Here is a 16,653-nt window from a genome sequence, read left to right as displayed (position 1 = left end):
CTGTTCTATCCAAGGTGGTTAGATAAACAAACAAAATCATCCCAGCTACTAGAAATCTACAAAACTGATTTCAGATGCCTAATCATGTTATTATAAAGCAACCCACTCTTTGAATGTGTGGTATTTTTAGGTTTTTTTCCTTCTATTGTTTTCCTTTTTGAGTACCTGAGAGAAACAGAGCCCGAGGGAACTGGAATAAAAGACGCTTGTTCGAAGTCTAGATGTGAGGGGCATTTTGTATGAGGAGACCAGGCCCTTTTCCTTCACTCTCCTGCATCTTGTAGCTTCTTTGAGGAGCTGGTGGGAAGAGGTTAAAGGTTACCTAGAGCTGCCAGTAGGAATGAAAAATGGTGGGTAATGCCCCTGTTCTTGACTGCAAGTCCCTTTATTTCCCTTTGTCATGGCAATACCTTCCCAGGGAAGGTCTGAATGTTGCAAATTAGTGTTCCAACTTATCTTTCTAATTACTTCTTCAGGTGTAACAGTGAGCCAGCTGTTTGTGGGAACAAAAGGAACCGCTCGGCAGTGCCTGTGCATCAGCATCTGTCACAAGTGTTTTTAGGCTTATAAGTATCAGGTTTGTTATTAAACAAAAACAGTAACAGGATTTTCCTCCTTTTCTTGGAGAAGTAAAGCTCTGACAATTTTGGCCTGTTACGAAAAGTCCAGGGAAGAAATCTCACCTTATACTGATATTTCTGAAAACAACACAGCTTGAACAGAAGATAAAATCAGATGTATGAACTGAGCTTGAAGAAACAGGAAGCATGCATTACTAAAAATGAGACAGACAGAAGAGAGCCCCTGAGCACAGACTGGGAAGGTTGACTTCTGCTAGAGGTGCATGAACAAAAGCTGCAGATTTTATTTCCTAGCACGTTTCTCAGGTGCAAAAGAAAACTCTGTTGGATGGAAAAAGATACTAATGGAAAAGACCCATTTTTGGTGACCACACAGAAAAGGTCTCTGGAGAAAGGTTCTGTCCTTGGGCTCGTTCAGAACAGAAGCCTTAGAAACCTGAAACAAGTGACCTGGAGTGCTGTCACCTGCTCCCACTTTCATGACTCTTCTTGGGAAATGGGGTGCTGCCGGGGAAGTTTCTTTCCAGGTATAATGAAGCTGCAGTGTTCTGCAAGAATTTTCACCAATAAAGAACTGAAGCACCCCAAAAGTCAGGACAAAAAGATAATTGAATGTTGTTCAGAACTCTCTTTGTCATCATAGGCAACATGGCTTGAGATGGGATATTAACCCACCCTGACAAATGGTGGTCCCAGAAGACAGATGAGCTAACCCAGCCAAGGCTGACATAAGCAAGCTGCTAAATCCAGCAGACACACAAACCAAGGCAGAAGAAGCTGATTCAGTCTAGTGTAGTGGAGAAATGTCTCATAGAGCACCATCAAAGCAGACCAAACTCTTACCAACAATATAAATCCATACACACACACACACACACACACATATATGTGCTTATATGGAATTTGTGGCCAAAGGTCCTGTGCAGCTGTGCACAAGTGCAGAATATGAGCTGCAGTGAAGTGAAAGAGCTCAGCACAGTGGATGCTGGGCTGTCTTGGGTGTATGGCTCTGAGTGAGAACTGAATTGTGGCTATTTGGGTCCAGCAAAGAATGCTGAATTCTTCAAAATTAGGCCTCGAGCTTCATTGTGAATTTGACCATGGGAATGTATGAACTTTCATTTTCGTCACCAACTGAAAATCCTGTCACTAAGGAATCGTTTAAAGAAATAAAAACCCTGCATTGCTATTTCTCAAAACCAAAATAAAACAGAATGAGAAATCACAAAAACCCCACCAAAACAAACAAAATAACACGAACCAAAACAGCTTTTCAATAACAAATACAGGGAAAAACCTATTTCTTTTATTTTTGTTCCAGTGCGTGATGCCTACATTAGTGTTGCAGTCCAGAGTAGTAGTAATTCATGAAGCAAATATAAATCCACTGAGCACCCACACTTTGTAGGAACTGGTTTGCTTCCCAGATTGGTTTTGGTGTGAGCCAGCTTGACTTCTGCATGCTAAGCCAGAACTGCTCTGGATGCAACTTAATGAGCTCCGGTAACAGATCTGAGTCAATGCCCAGTCCTCTGGGCAGACTCAAAACACGTCTTTGTGGAAGCATTTGGTTTGAGCAACCAGACCACCTAGCCCAATGTAAATCCCCAAACCTTCAACATAGTGTGTGTACGGGTCTCAGCACCATGTAACTTCAATCTACTAATCCACTCATATCACAGTAAATTATTTTAGACAGTGTCTAACCAACTCAAAATATGCTGAGTGCTTACTGTTCCCTAATGAAGAGCTGCGATTCCAGCTCTGAGGATATGATCACAGCCAAACTGTACTAAATAAATCAGTGTTTATGCCAAGTCACAGGGAACAGTGCAGTAGATTAGGCACTCATTAGAAATTAATTTCCGATCTGCGGACCAAACAAAGAACAGATGTGATACAAAAGTTTTCACTTAAACAAATCCACAAGGTTCTGGTCATATTATGACAACAGCTAACACATTCTTTGTGGCTTTTTATGTCTAGATAACTCTGAATAATGTTGTATTTTCTGTTTGTTTGTGTATTTCCTATGTGTTTGATAGTTTACATCATCATCTTGCCACTGAATAAGAAGGAAAAGGTAAGATTCAAAGTGTTTTCAAAAGTTCGTTTCAAAATCATCTGTGGGGAGCAATTTCGTGGGAGCCGGTGTTAGGGTTTAGATACCCAAGCCAGCTCGTTCAGGTCCACACTCAGATGAAGAGGCTGTTTTTTCTCCCTCTCACCCCCTAGACTTAAGTAAGTCACTTGTCAATGTCAGACTTTACAGATAAAAAGTAAAAGCCTCTGCATCAGAAACAGACTATTCTTCTAGAAGGCAGTGGGCTTTTGTCAGCTGCTATTACACATGTGGGATAAGAAAGACACCCTGGAAGATTCACATGGCTTCAGATATCCATTGTTTAAATACAAAATACTGCAAATATTTCTTCAGCTAATATGGAACTTTTCAACATACACTCAGTATGTTGTACATTGATTCAGCTCAAGCATGTATGTTTATGTCACCAGAAGAATTTTCTTTCCTCTTTTGCGCATAAGGTTTTTCTACTTGCTAAAAGCTAAATGCTACTGAACATGACCTATATTTACTGCACCATTACACAGCATCTTCCCTAGCAGGCTGTTCTCAAGAGGCTGGGATGCTGCATACTCTACAGGTCTGTATTACAGATTTCAGCAGCTTCATTTCAGTGACAGAGGGCTACAGAATGGTAACCAGGTGGTAATTATGTTAAAAGCAAGTTACCCAAAGGATAAAAGGCAAGCCTCTTTTGCCTTCTAGTTTCTGAACACTATCCTATTGAACTGTATGCAATCATTTAGATTAAATGAGACTCTCACATTTATGCCTTGATTCTAAAGGGTCTCACCCCTCTCGCTACAGAAAAGCTGTCCCTCCAGCTCACTTCACTGAAAACAGCAGGGGCTTTGAATGCAGTGGGCTCACTCACTGTCCAGTAATGCCATATGAAAATGGACTTCTGGAGACTGTGACAGGACTTACACACCAGAGACTGCCTTTGCCACAGTGTAGTTAATCTGGGTAAACAACAATGTAAGAAGCATGCTTTGCCTTGTTCCACTTTTATACACTTCCATAAAGAGTGGCAGCAACCTGCTGCTCCATGTCTTCCAACTCACAGTTACTTCCACTGTACTTACAGAGATGAAAAACTGAGAAACAAAAGGCCCTACTTCCATTGCCTTAATGCAATTGCTAAGCAGCAGGTCTGCATTCCAAGAGGAGTCATCTGCTAGTGTTGGAAAACAGAGGGTGGGTGGGCAAGGCAGGTACCGAACCAGGTCAGCCAAAAGTTCCCCAAAATGCAGTATTTAAATCCAGACAGAGATGTACAGGGAAAGTAAGTGACGCAGGGGAGGCAGACTGCTTTTTCCAGCCTGGCTGATGACTAATCTAACTTTTGAAACATCCTTTTTGCCTGTCTTTGAGAGTCAAAGTTACCACATACCTGTGTGGCATGTTGCCATCTGAGGGTTCAATGTAAGAGGCTTCATTTGCAGACCTTTGGCAGTGTGGTAGCCAGTGCATCCCAGCTCCTAACATGGGGTTTACCTCTCCAAGACAGCAAGAGGGCTCTGGGAAGGCTACATTAAGACACCCACCTCCAGACAGCCCAACTTCTGAGCAGGGCCTGCACATTGTATACATGGAGAGCAGAAAATATTCATTTCTGTTTGTTTGTTCTATCCGCCATTTCAGCAGCTGCTCCACAGCTCACTCAGATCTCCTTCAGAGCTTTCTGACCTAGTGGCTGCGAGCCCAACCCTGCAGCCCTGGATAGACAAGAGTTTTGTTTACATCTGTCTTGTTTGGGGAAGTTTGAGAGCAGGATGCTTGGCCTCACCAAATGTCCTGGCTGAATGGGATGGGCCACATTCAGATAGTCCCAGAAAGAATGGTAGAATTGAATGCAAATACATGTATATGTTACACACAGATTTGCCATTAAGTAAATTATGAGAAGATTAAAAACTGGGAAAGAAGACAATGTAGAGTGGGAAAAGTACTTCCAATCTTGATCCTGCGGAGAATTTCACACTAATTGCTTTTGAGAAACACTGGGGATGAAAGGCTGCCTCAAGATGCTAACGTTACTCACAGCAAAGTGTGGTTTTAGACTGTCATACCATCCATCTGCTGCATGATTTCTTCACATCTTGCAAACATCCAGCAGACAGATTAGAGCAAGGCCAACACGTCTGGGTTTAATTGGACATGCCCTCTTCTGCCCACAGATTTTGTCTGGAAGGAAAGGAGAATCTCAGGATTTTCTTCACCTTAATGTGGGAGTTCTGGGAGCCCAATGGCCCAGCTGGAAGTACTGTGTGGCAATGATCCTCAGGTTACCCAATGTCCAAAAACCACAGACATTTCCACACATCTGTACAGATCAGCTGCACAGCTTGCAGTAGAGTCCAGCACTTCCAAGAGATGTCAGAGTACATAGTAGGATCAGCTGTGAGGCTGGAGCATAGTAAATGCAACATCTCCCAAAGCACCAGATTTGTCGGGCACATGCAGACCACCTGCACAGTGCACCACCAGCACCACCTCACTATTTTTTTCTCCACAAAACATGCACATATTTCTGCCCACAGTTCACCAGAAAGAACTATGGCAGCTCTGGACCAACAAAATGATCCCAAGGAAAAGGATCTGATACAAACCATGGCAACCATTTCTGCAGTAATGAGGAAGAGATTTCTGAACTTGGCACCTAGCAGAAGTGTTGCTATCAAATGTGAACCCAAAAGGGTTAGAAGTCTGTAGATCCCACAATGGCATCATGCAAGTGAGCGGTCGGTATGAAGACAGCAAGAAACATCCTTCTGTGAATCTGTCAGGGAGAGGGTATGGGGTGTTTGCTGTTGGACAGGACCAGAAATAATCTGTTATTAAGTTTTCCTTTCATTGGAAAGTAAAATGCAGCAGAATTTGATTTTCAGTGGATATCGGGGTGAAAAGGAAGATGCAGCCAAGCCTTTCTAGCCTTTTTCTTGCTTCTGAAATAACTCAAAAACCTATTTAGAGAGAGAAGAAACTGCAGTACTTTTAATCATCACCAGCGGGTCTTTAACCTCACAGGAAACAGAAAAGGAAGGACATGTTGTAAAATATCCAGACAGACCAAAGGTCATTCTTCTTTCCCTTGGGATGAAACATTGCATTTCGCCTTCAGGACAAATATGCATCTACTATACACACCCTGTCACACAGAACATTCACATCTCTTCACTGTCACTTGATAGCAGTACACCAAGTTTACATTCAACATGGAGACAGGCATGGCAGAGGTGAGGAAGCAAGCAAAAGGATAGACAAAGAAAAAAACAAGACATTTTCCTACAGTAACAGAAGGATCAGCCCAAGCCAAACATATTTAGGGGCTGTGATGTTAAGATAATGTACATAGTCTCAAAAAGCCTTGTGCTGGAAGAGCTGCGTACTTCCTAGAGCTCTCCAGCTCTTCCTTCACTGCTGGTGGGCAAGCTTGCAGAGCAGACAAAACCAGTGCGGAGCCAACCAGGCTGCCTGGGGTGAGAACAGGAGGCTGTGAGGCAACTAAACATGTGCCACCCCATCACAGCTTTTCACTAGGGCAAAACACCTCGGCTGAAGGAACACTGCACATGTTCCTGCCTGCATCCATCTGCATACAGATAAGACCTTTTTTTATCATCAAAGCCTGAAGACCAGCAAGGGCTGGGGGTACTCAGTTCCCTCCTCAGGCTCTGGCTCAGAAGGAGCCAGCCTTCACTGAACCAGCTCTACTCCAGGCTATTGGGATCTGCTTTCCTTCTCAGGCCACCATGACTGCTGGGGACAAGAAGAGCTCTCACTTTCCATAGCTCGGAGCACAGAAAGGGGAACACTCATTTGCAGCTCTCTGAGCCTCCAGAAGAATGGTGGAGATGGGCCTTCCAGCAACACACCACTGCAGCTGATGAGAAGGGGAGCTGTGGGTAAGAAGGAGGAGCTGAATGCCCGTAATTCTTGCTGCGTCACTTCAGGACCTGCTGCTTGCTCTCATGTGCTGGCAAATTCCTTAAACAGCAGGAAAAGAGAAACACTCTGCAAAGCTGCTCTTAAATGGGACAGTATCAACAAACTTACTCTCCAGCAATAGTATCTAAGGGCAGATGACAATACAAAGTTTTTTGGAACCACAAAGTGGCCAAAACTGGTCTTGGAGGCTGTGATCCCTGCTGCAGGGTGAGTGTTCACACCCCACCCACCAAAGTCCAGGTGGAAAAGCGAGGGTGGGCAGAACCCAATCACACCACGGAAACTGGCACATGGAAAAAACATTGCTGATCTCAGTTCCCAAGCCCATGCAAATAATGCTTGGAATCCTTGAGCTCTAACTGAGCTTAATCACCCGTCATATGAACACTGCAAAACAGCAGTCCCCAGTAACGCCCTATTCCTTGCTGGAGGATGGGCTTGGCATGTTTTTGCTGCTCCCAACCAGCAGCCCTGCCATGGGCCAAGTGACAGGGCCCATGTGAACACTCAGAGAGAGAGGGAAAGGAAAGCCTGGACAGGCATGGGGTGCTGAAGGGACCCACCCAGGAGAGGTGCTGGCAGAAGCTAACCTGAGCAGCCCAGCACAGGGTCAGATGCTCCATCAAGGGCTCACACACGTTCTGTTCAGTGGAGCCGCTCCCTGCCGGCACTTCCCCCATCGTGCAGCTGCAGTAATTTCTGCAGAAAGTGTAAACGACCAGTGCAGCCATGTTGGAAAGTTTGGAGAAAGCTGTTTGAGTGAGCCCTAACATCTGGGCAAGAAAGCAAAATCCACTCAATGCCCCAAAGCCACAGAGCAGAAAGAACAACTCTGTCCTCCAGCAGCTCCGTCCCTTTCTGAGGGCCCCTGGGTGGGCTGGCTGGGAGGAGAGGGCTAGCAGCAGGGACAGCAGCAGTGGAGCACTGGCACTGTTGTCCCTTTGCTGAGGGCTGGCACCGAAGCTGTTAACTCTCCCTTCAGGGACAGAAACTGAGATTTCACATCCTGAGGCCGGGCTTTCAGCAGCCACACCACAGAGGGTGGGGGATACAAATCCCCTCAGAGAGAGCCTGAACGAACAGCTTGAGCTGAAGAAGAGCCAGAGGAATCTTTCACTGCTCCACACCCTGTAAATCCTTTGCTAATTGCTTTATTGCTGTTATTTGTGAAGATAAATGAAAAGGAGTAATTAACTACGTGGAGAGCACAGCATCTCTCTCACTGAGCTTCATTAATTGATATGGGAGAGAGAAAAATCAATTAACAAATTCCTTTACCTTCTTGCTGGGTCTGGAAACAGAGCTGTGGTGCTTCTTGTTTGGGATTGTGAATGGTGAAAATGAGCACACTGCCCTGGCCAGCTGGGAAGGATTCATTCATCTGTTTGCAGTGAGCTCCTGAAGCACAGCAGTGCACATTGCAGACATTTTACAGTTCTGTGACAGCAAGCAGCAATGTGACAATGTCGGCAAGGTGACAACACTGGGCACCAACTCTCTTTAATTTTGAAGCTTCACTCTCAGGAGAGATACTTGATTGTGACAAGAAAACATAACTAAAATAATTATAACATGGGCACTGGTGTCCCCCGACATTTTAAGCTAGCACATGATTTCCTGGAATATATGAGAAGCAGCAAAAGAAGCAGAACGGTTAGGGAATATCGTGTTCTGCATGTGCTGGTAGCATTCTTATGTCTTCTTGAACCTTTCCACAAATGGAGAGCCAGAGCTAGGCACTGAGATGCCTTTCACGTGGCATACCTATTAGTTGAAGGAAATGAACGGTCCCTGGGGATGAGGCCTCAGAGGGAAGGAAGTGTTTGATGAATGAGGTTAGAAAGGTCTCAGTGTAGCTGTGTCATGCCTCGGTGAGGGCTTCTACAGAAAAGAATGATGGTGGTTTCCATTGCCTACACAAACAAGGGAGGATAAGCAGCAGCTGCACTGCAATGTAAAAAAACAAACAACCAACAACAATCATCAAAAACCCAGCTCACCCTATTTCTACAGTTTCATCCAAAAGCAACTGGTGTAAACCAGATGTACATTCAATTATTTAAGCACTATAAATCATTACTCTGTGTTAAAAACACAGATAGGGGGAGAGCTGAAGTTATCAACCAGGAATTGCACAATTTGGATTTGATGTCTTGGACAGTAATTCTTCAGTTTCACTGCCACTGTCTCCCAGGAACAATATTAGCGAACAAAGGAGAAGAGTGCACAGGCACTCAAACTGAGAAAAAAAACTGCAGAAGAGGGACAGAGCAGGCTAATAAATAAAACAAGAGCCTGAAGGGAAGAGCTGCTTTGTCAGAATATAAATATTTCCCTTCCTCTTTTATCTTTAATGTGGTGCAAGGAGCTTATTAAGGGAAGTGTAGCTCTGTCCCTGGAGTCCATCCACATAACCATGTAGGGAGCTTGGTCCAACACAGCCAGCACAGTCACTCACACATAAACTCTTCTCTGCTGGAAACAAACGTAATGAACTGAGCAGTAAAAGGGAAAGCAAAAACCACCACAGTCATTACAACCCTTATCTCGCTGGCCTTGGTCCTCCTCTGCAGGGATGGGCACAGTGCTGGCAGGGACCCAGGCTGGGGATCTCAGTTCTCAGCTGCAGCTCAGGCTGGGCAAGCTGCATCCTGCTGGGGATGCTCTGTTGTGGGGAAAAACCTGTGACAGCTTGTAATAGAGCCAGATTTTATTTGGGGTGAATAGAGAGAAGGGGGAGGTGCATAAAGAAGGAACTGCAATGAGCGAGCCTTTGCATCTGCTCAGCTGAGTGCATGGCCTTCTGCTCCGACAGGACATGCAGCACCATGTGCTGAGCCACCCTGCTGGCTGCTGAGCTCAGCCCTGCCACGGGCCTGGGCTTTGCCTTCCCCCACAAGATTACGGATCAATAGCCCCTCTCTCAGAACTCTGGTTTCCGCTAATGACTCGGTTCCCTTCCCAGCACTGGCACCAGCACCTCCGTGGCGGCCCTTCAAGATGTTCGACCATATGGCTGCACAAAGCTGCGCCATCCGTCAAAGCGTCCAAGGCAGGAAGGGGTACAGTTTCAAATTGCTGCCAGCAGATTCTTTCCCACTATTTCCCTTGCCTGAGCTGTCACAGATACAGGTGTCAACCTGGCTCCTTTACTGCCTCACTCTTTTCATCTACTCTTAAAAAAAAAAAAAAAAAAAAAAGGGAAAAAAAGAGAGAGAGAGAGAGAGAGAAAGAAAAGCTTTGCATTTCCTCTGCTCAGGCCTTAAATTGGAAAAATGAAGGGAATTCATTGTTGGTGCTGCTGATCCCTCCACCCCTACTGTTGCACCACTGTGGCCTATTGAGCATGACAAAATGAGCTCCCCGGGCTTGATTATGCAAGGCACTAATTCCCTGAGTCAAGGGGGTGCCTGTGCTCAGTGCCCATAGATCCGGGTTTACCCAGCTTTTGTTTTTGCTTCTGTTTATAAACACTTTGAATTTCTGCCTTAAAAACTGACTTGATTTTTCTTTTAAATGTACGCCACATATTCTTTTAAAAGAACACCACATACTCTTGCAAAACCCTTTTTTCAAGTATTTCTCAGAATAAAGTGTTGGGGAGATCTACACACGGGGTTTTCCCCCTTGTGAGCCCCTATCCCAAGCACAGTTTGTTATCATGTTTGAAAAAGACACAACCTTAAACACCACCCATAAAATGAATTTTCTCTAAAATCTTTCACCATACATTTGTTTTTCAAAAATGGTTTTGATAAAAAAGTAATGAAAGAAAATTCAGAGTCAAATCAGTGCTTTCAAAGAAGGATAAGAGCACTGATGAAGTTTCACACAGCCATGATGCTGTTTCTGGGATGCTTTTAGCCAGCCCTGTTAGCAAACACACCCTTTGACCCCTTCCTTGTGCTTTCCCTCATCTAACTAGCTTCAGTCCCAGCTCACAGCAGCCTCCTGGAGCAAGTCAGGGCCTATTGAAGAATCTCAGGAGCAGCCCGGAAGCCCCCCACACTCCCCTGGCCCTGCTTCCAAGATGCTGCAAGAGGACGCATTTGACTTGCCCAAGAAGTGTTTTCATCATAGCTCTCCTTTTCCTGCACTGTACTTCTGTGACACAGCAGCCTTAGCAAAAAGAAACTGGTAGGAGCCTAGCAAAGACACCAGCACTAATGTCTGTCTCTGCAGTTGTACTTCAATTGCATTCAGCAGCTGGAATTTCAGTTTCCACATCCCAAGCAAAACACAGCACCTCCAGCAGCATGGGCTGGGAGCACAGCAGGCAGAATAGAGCCTCCGGCTGCAGCCCAGCATCCCTCGCCATGCTGCAGGCTCCAGCCCAACCAGCCCAGATCCCAAGCATGGCCCTGCTGAGCCCACACGTGGCTGCCTGCTCACCTTAGGGGGAAACAGAGACCTGCCAGCATTTCACTTTTCCTTCATAACCTGATCTTTATTTTTTTTTTCCTAGGAGTTGTAACTTCTACCTTCGAAGCCGTTTGTAAGAAGTCTCAAGTAGCACAAGCCTGGGACATCTTGGAGTACTAAATGTTTATGCTTTCCAAAATATTCAATGTTCTTATAATTTTAAAACAATACTGTTTCTCACAATGGCTCTTGGGTGCTTCATTATACTGGGATATGGTTTCCTCACTCTTGAAAAACACAGAATAAATATGACTGAGTTCATCATTAAACCCATGGCTTTACTGTACATGCATAGCAGCTGATGAAAACACAGCTTTAGGGCTGGGTATCTGGTCAGCAAGTTGTAGCTGTCAGAAGAAGTTCATCTCCTGCCAACAATAAGGTTCTACAGAGTCCTGGTGCAAACTGCGCTCAGTTCCACCCACGTGAGTGAAGCCGGGGCTGGGGAGCTCTACACCTCCCCTTGAGGTGCCGAGTTTTCAGCTATCTATCTCTGAACTCGAAGGGAGGATCTGTGGGAGCAAGAAGAGCAGGAGCAGCTATTTTTAGAAGTGAGGAGTGAAGCAGCAGCCTACCACATCAAGCACCTCCGAATTTGGCAGCAAATTGGGATCTGAGAGCTCTGAGTGCCTCCCTGGACTGAGCCTGTGGATTACAAGAGATCATATCCGTGTCCTCAGCCATGCATGTTTCCTCAGTGTTTAAAATCCTTCTTAAAAAATGCAAAGACTGAGAGAAAAATATTCAATTCAGATTTACACATGTTCACCATAAAAAGTTGAATCTTCATTGTTCTGAAGTCAAGCAAAAAAAAAAAAAAGAGATTGTAAGCACAGCCCAGGAAAACATGGAAGCTGCAAAAGCTTTGTGATAGTGGACTGAACAGAATTTCAGATGTTGCTTTGAATTTCCCAGCTTTGGTAGGTGCAAACCAGACATACAATGTTATTTCTTTGCGGCCCATATGAAAAAACGTTACATGCAGCTGAAATCTATTTCAGACAGCAGTGTTTCTTTAGCAGAATGGGATTTCTCTGAAGCTTTGCTTCGCTCCATATGCTTCTAATTATTGCTCAATTCAAACAGCTATTTCTGCATTGACTTGCAGGAATCTCAGAAGGCACCTTCTACGTAGGCAAGAAGCATAGCCCATAAATAATTTCAAAAAGTATTAAAGAGGGGAAGCTTCATAGCTTTTCATTCCAATCTGACTATGTGGTATTTAAATAAACCTCTGTGGCTTTCCAGTAACATAGTAGGAACTCCCAGGTGGCAGGGCTGGGGGAAGAGAGGGAGGAGAGCACTAAACATACTAATGAACATGTAATTAAGAAAATGGGCCCTCATTCCCCTCAGAGACTGCATGAGGAGGGAGCTTATTTAAAGTGCCACTTTCTGGTTCCCCTCCCTCCACAGATGGAAATCAGCTCAGTGTCTCCTGCACCATTCAGTGTAGCTCTCAGCAGCTCCAACAAGTTCAGTCAGTGCAGGCTGGCAAGGAAGGAAAAGTTGCAGCTTGGAAATGACTGGGTAAAAAAAAAAAACAAACCCATGAGCAGGGGAGCACGAGATGCTGGTCATGGCCTTAGTTCCTGAAATGCTTTGGATCACTGCTCCCTGGGGGCTCTGGTGGGAAGGGAAATTCCTGGTACAGCAGCATGGCTCTTCTCCAGGGGCCTGTGGGGGGCTGCAGAAGCCCCCACAGCAAACCTTCATGTCCCCTCGTGACAGGGAACCACCTCAGCAAACTCATCCTCAGGGCACAATCGAGACCAAAGGAAGAAACAATTTTGCCTAAGAGCTTAATTGTAGTTGAGGAGCATAAGGGTTAATTTGCACAAGCCTATCAGGAAGAGGGAAAATAAAAGTAATTAAAATGTTTGTTTCTTTTCCCAAACTCATTTTGGAAGTGAAGTCGGTTAAGGAAATTTCACCCTAAACATAGGATGGTAGCGGTGATTTGTAATTTAAGCATTCATGGGAGGAGGAGAGAGGATTTTGTAAACAGAGGCTTAGGAATTCCTCAGCCTATTTAGACATCTGGCAAATTCTGTATTGAGTAACAGCTTTTCTTCCCTTGTTTTCTAAGCTTTGGAAACGGCATATTTCTTAGAGGCCACACTCGTCTTTAGTGGGCCCTAATCAAGCTAAGATAAACCATTTGTTTGAACATCAGGCAGTGGCTTCTTGCCAGTACAATCCTTAGATGGCAGAGCCATGTCCCATGAGAAATAACATTGGTCCCATTATTCAAGGTATTTTAAATTAAGCTAATTAAACCGCTGGCATTTATGAAAGCAGAGACTAAGTGATATAATGGATCTTTCCCATCTCTTGTTTTGAGTTAAATCTGGTTCTCCATCCTACATAAACAGAAGTTGAGGCTTTGGCTCTGTTTCCATTGAAACAAGTGAGCCCTTACCTGTTCACATGACGAGGACAAGTGCGAGCCTTCTGTCTGTGCATTAGAAAGTATTTAAGATTCAGTCTCAAATAAATGAGAGAAAGACAAACTAAAACAATGTTGGGTATAAATGACAAACACGTAGTGCAAGCATTTCATCATCACATTTCTCACAGTCAAAGAGTATTGACAGGAGAGCAAACAGAGCAATCAGTCACTAAATCTACATCATTCTTTTGGAAACAAAACATAACTCCATGTTCATAAAAACTCCGGCACCATCTGCAGTGAGATGGGAAACTGATTAACAGACTCGAGAAAGTTGGCTGTGTCTCACAGAACTGCATGCTGCCTATCTCAACCAGGGCATGGTGGAGACGGGCTGGCAGTTGGACTAGATGACTTTAGCGGTCTCCTCCAACCTTAACAATTCCATGACTCTATTTTTTTTTCCCCCACCATCCCTGGAAGCTTCCCTTCTTCATACTGTGGTATCACTGCACCCAGAGTGATGGCAGGGCCCAGCTGATACTGCTGCTACTGAAAATAATTTGTCTTGCTAAAAATCACTTTGCTTCAGAAAGTAAAATAAAGAAGGCTTGCCTACACTTTATACCAAAGGGCCTCTGCAGCCCCAGAATTGTGAGAGAGCAGATTAAATTCACTTCAGAGAAACAAGGGAATTCAAAGTGTCATGCAGGGGTTAAAGTGTAACTGATGTCCTCAGTGAAGTGTTGAGTGGGGATGAGCTGATCAACTTCAGGTTTTGTTTTCTTATTCATGGATCTCAGAGATGAAAGCCAGCACCAGATAGCCCATCCTTGTGAATGTTTCCTAATGTTTTCTCCAATTTGATTGTAAATGTGGAAGGCACTGGAGCTCCTGCTGTATCCTTTGGGATATTACTTCATAAGCTAATAATTATCTAACAAATCCATGATGCAACTGGCATTTGCCTCTCTCACTGAGAAAACCACATCCCCTCCAGCGGTATCCTCTTCCTTTTGTCACCTGTGGCCTCCCCATCCTCTCTTTTCAATCAGTTTCTCATGCCTTCAATCTAATTTCAAATTCAGGCTCCGTGTTGGGGGGCAGGGTCTGCCTTCTCCCACTCCCTACCTGAGAAGAACCAAGCTCTCCTGTTGCACTATAGAAACACCAGATTTCTCTAATGAGCTCAAACATTGTGTAATGTAGAGTTGTCTGTCAGACTGATAGAAATGCAAGCAGATACAGCACTGTGAACTTATTTCTAATTATGCAAACTGTTACGTAGAATTTGCATGCATCACTTCCCCCCCAGGCTCCTGGCATCTCCCCACTAAGTTTTAGGGAGGGCAAATTTTGATGTTCATAGCTCAATAGCCTGCCTGATCATGTACAAATATTTGTGAGTATGCTTCAAAATGCTGAGATGAAAATTGTCCTGGAAAGTAAGTGCAGTAAGCGTAAGTGCAAGAAGCCCCATGCTTCAGCCACTTGCAGCTGAGATGGTAGAAGGACACCATACCTGCATCAGCAGAGTTTTAGCAGCGATGAAGGAGAAGTGTTAATGCTGTCCTTTATTGTCTTGAAGGCAATAAGGTCTGGAAACCTCGCAGCAGATAATCTGAAAATGCTCACCCTCAGGCACCCGAAATAACTGCTGTCTGGCAGGGTGGGGAGGGGGATTTGTTTTGGTTTCCTTCCCCCCATGGGAAGAGTTTTCTATCAGATGGGATAGGAAACAAGGAAAATGATACTGGCAACGTTTAAGGAGGCTTTAAAACAGCAGGAAAAGACATCATGTAGGGATTGCTGCGCCTCACTCAGATTTAGCTTGGGAGTTGAATTGGATCTATTTTCAAATGTGTAAAAAGACAGAGAATTCTCTGTTCCCAGGAGTTCCTTGCTATGTGTGAAGTCCGGTGCTCCAGAGCTGGTACCAAACCCTGGTCTCATGGCTTTACCAGGACTTTGCTCCTCCTTTACTGCCACAAGACAATGTGAGACATTCAGAAAAGCAGTGGCTGGGAGATTTTCAAAGGACACCCAGATGCTTTGAGGGGCTGAGGACCTGACCAACAGCAACTGCCAGTGCAAAGTGCTGATGAGAATCCCTGCTGTCCGAGGAAGTTTAAGTGACTTTGCAGGCTGAAACTTATGAATTTAGATTGCAGTAAAAGCAGGAGATGAGCACAAGTTTGCTGCCACTTGAAACATGGCTGATGCTACTTAGAGAGGCTCTGATGTTTTGGAGTAACTTACAGAACCCTGGCTTTTGCTGCTGCTTTTCTGCTATCTTTTTTTCTTGTTCCCTGAAAGCTGTGAGGATATCTCAGAGTAATGAGATTTTCCTAGGCCACAGTCTGCCATTCTGAGGCTGCCACTCCCTGTGTCAGTAACTGCTCCCATCTTCCAGTGGTCTAAATAAGAAAAAAACAACACTGGAATTTGATAATGTGTCCAAGAAACTTTCTTCTTCCATCTTAGTAAATGCTGTTGCAACGTTCCTAACATCTGAAAAGTCCTAGCAGTGTCAGTAAGTTTACTCTTTTCTTACTTTACTTACTTTACTATGAAGTGACAGGGAACACAGTTCTCCTTCCTTCCCTTCTGCCTACTTCTTTTTTTTTTTTTTTTTTAGCTTTTGCTTCACTGATTCTATGTTACGTTCAACACAAACGTAATTGAGCTTTTATAGTTCCTGGCCGTCCTTTCTTTCAAACCATGGCTCACAAGAATGACTCTAATGAATGGGACCAGCAAAAAAAACAGAGGGAAGCACTGATGCCATCTGCCCTGTCTTGTAAATAAATACCCAGTTCAGGTCTTGCCACGTGATTTGACATTCCTTACTCTGAATAGTTTCTGTCACTCTCTCCACACTGCTGGAAGTGTTTTTTGCAATATCATTTTACTAGCTCCAAATGTCTCCTTACATACAAAAATCAGATCAGTCAATGCATGGGGCAGAGTTTGTAGTTCCTTTTCTCTCTCTGCATTGTCATTGCCTGCACTGAAACATCTCCTTTCCTCTGCCATTTTTCACAGTGAATGTCACAAAATGCCTCACAGATGAAGTCAGACATACAAGCCAGAGTGAAATCTAAGGTGATTAGTAAAGACTGATGGTTCCACAGCTCGTGGGGTGTCACAAAAAGTAGGGATGGGGAAAAATAAAAGTAAAAAATCTTTCTGAAGGTTACCAACAGCCAAAGGGTGGGCAGGAG

Source organism: Coturnix japonica, chromosome 7 (genome assembly GCF_054131305.1).
Source record: "Coturnix japonica strain WE chromosome 7, WE-NBRP24, whole genome shotgun sequence".
Classification (NCBI taxonomy): Eukaryota; Metazoa; Chordata; class Aves; order Galliformes; family Phasianidae; genus Coturnix; species Coturnix japonica.
The sequence above is the reverse complement of the archived record's forward strand: the minus strand, read 5'-3'. Positions refer to the sequence as shown.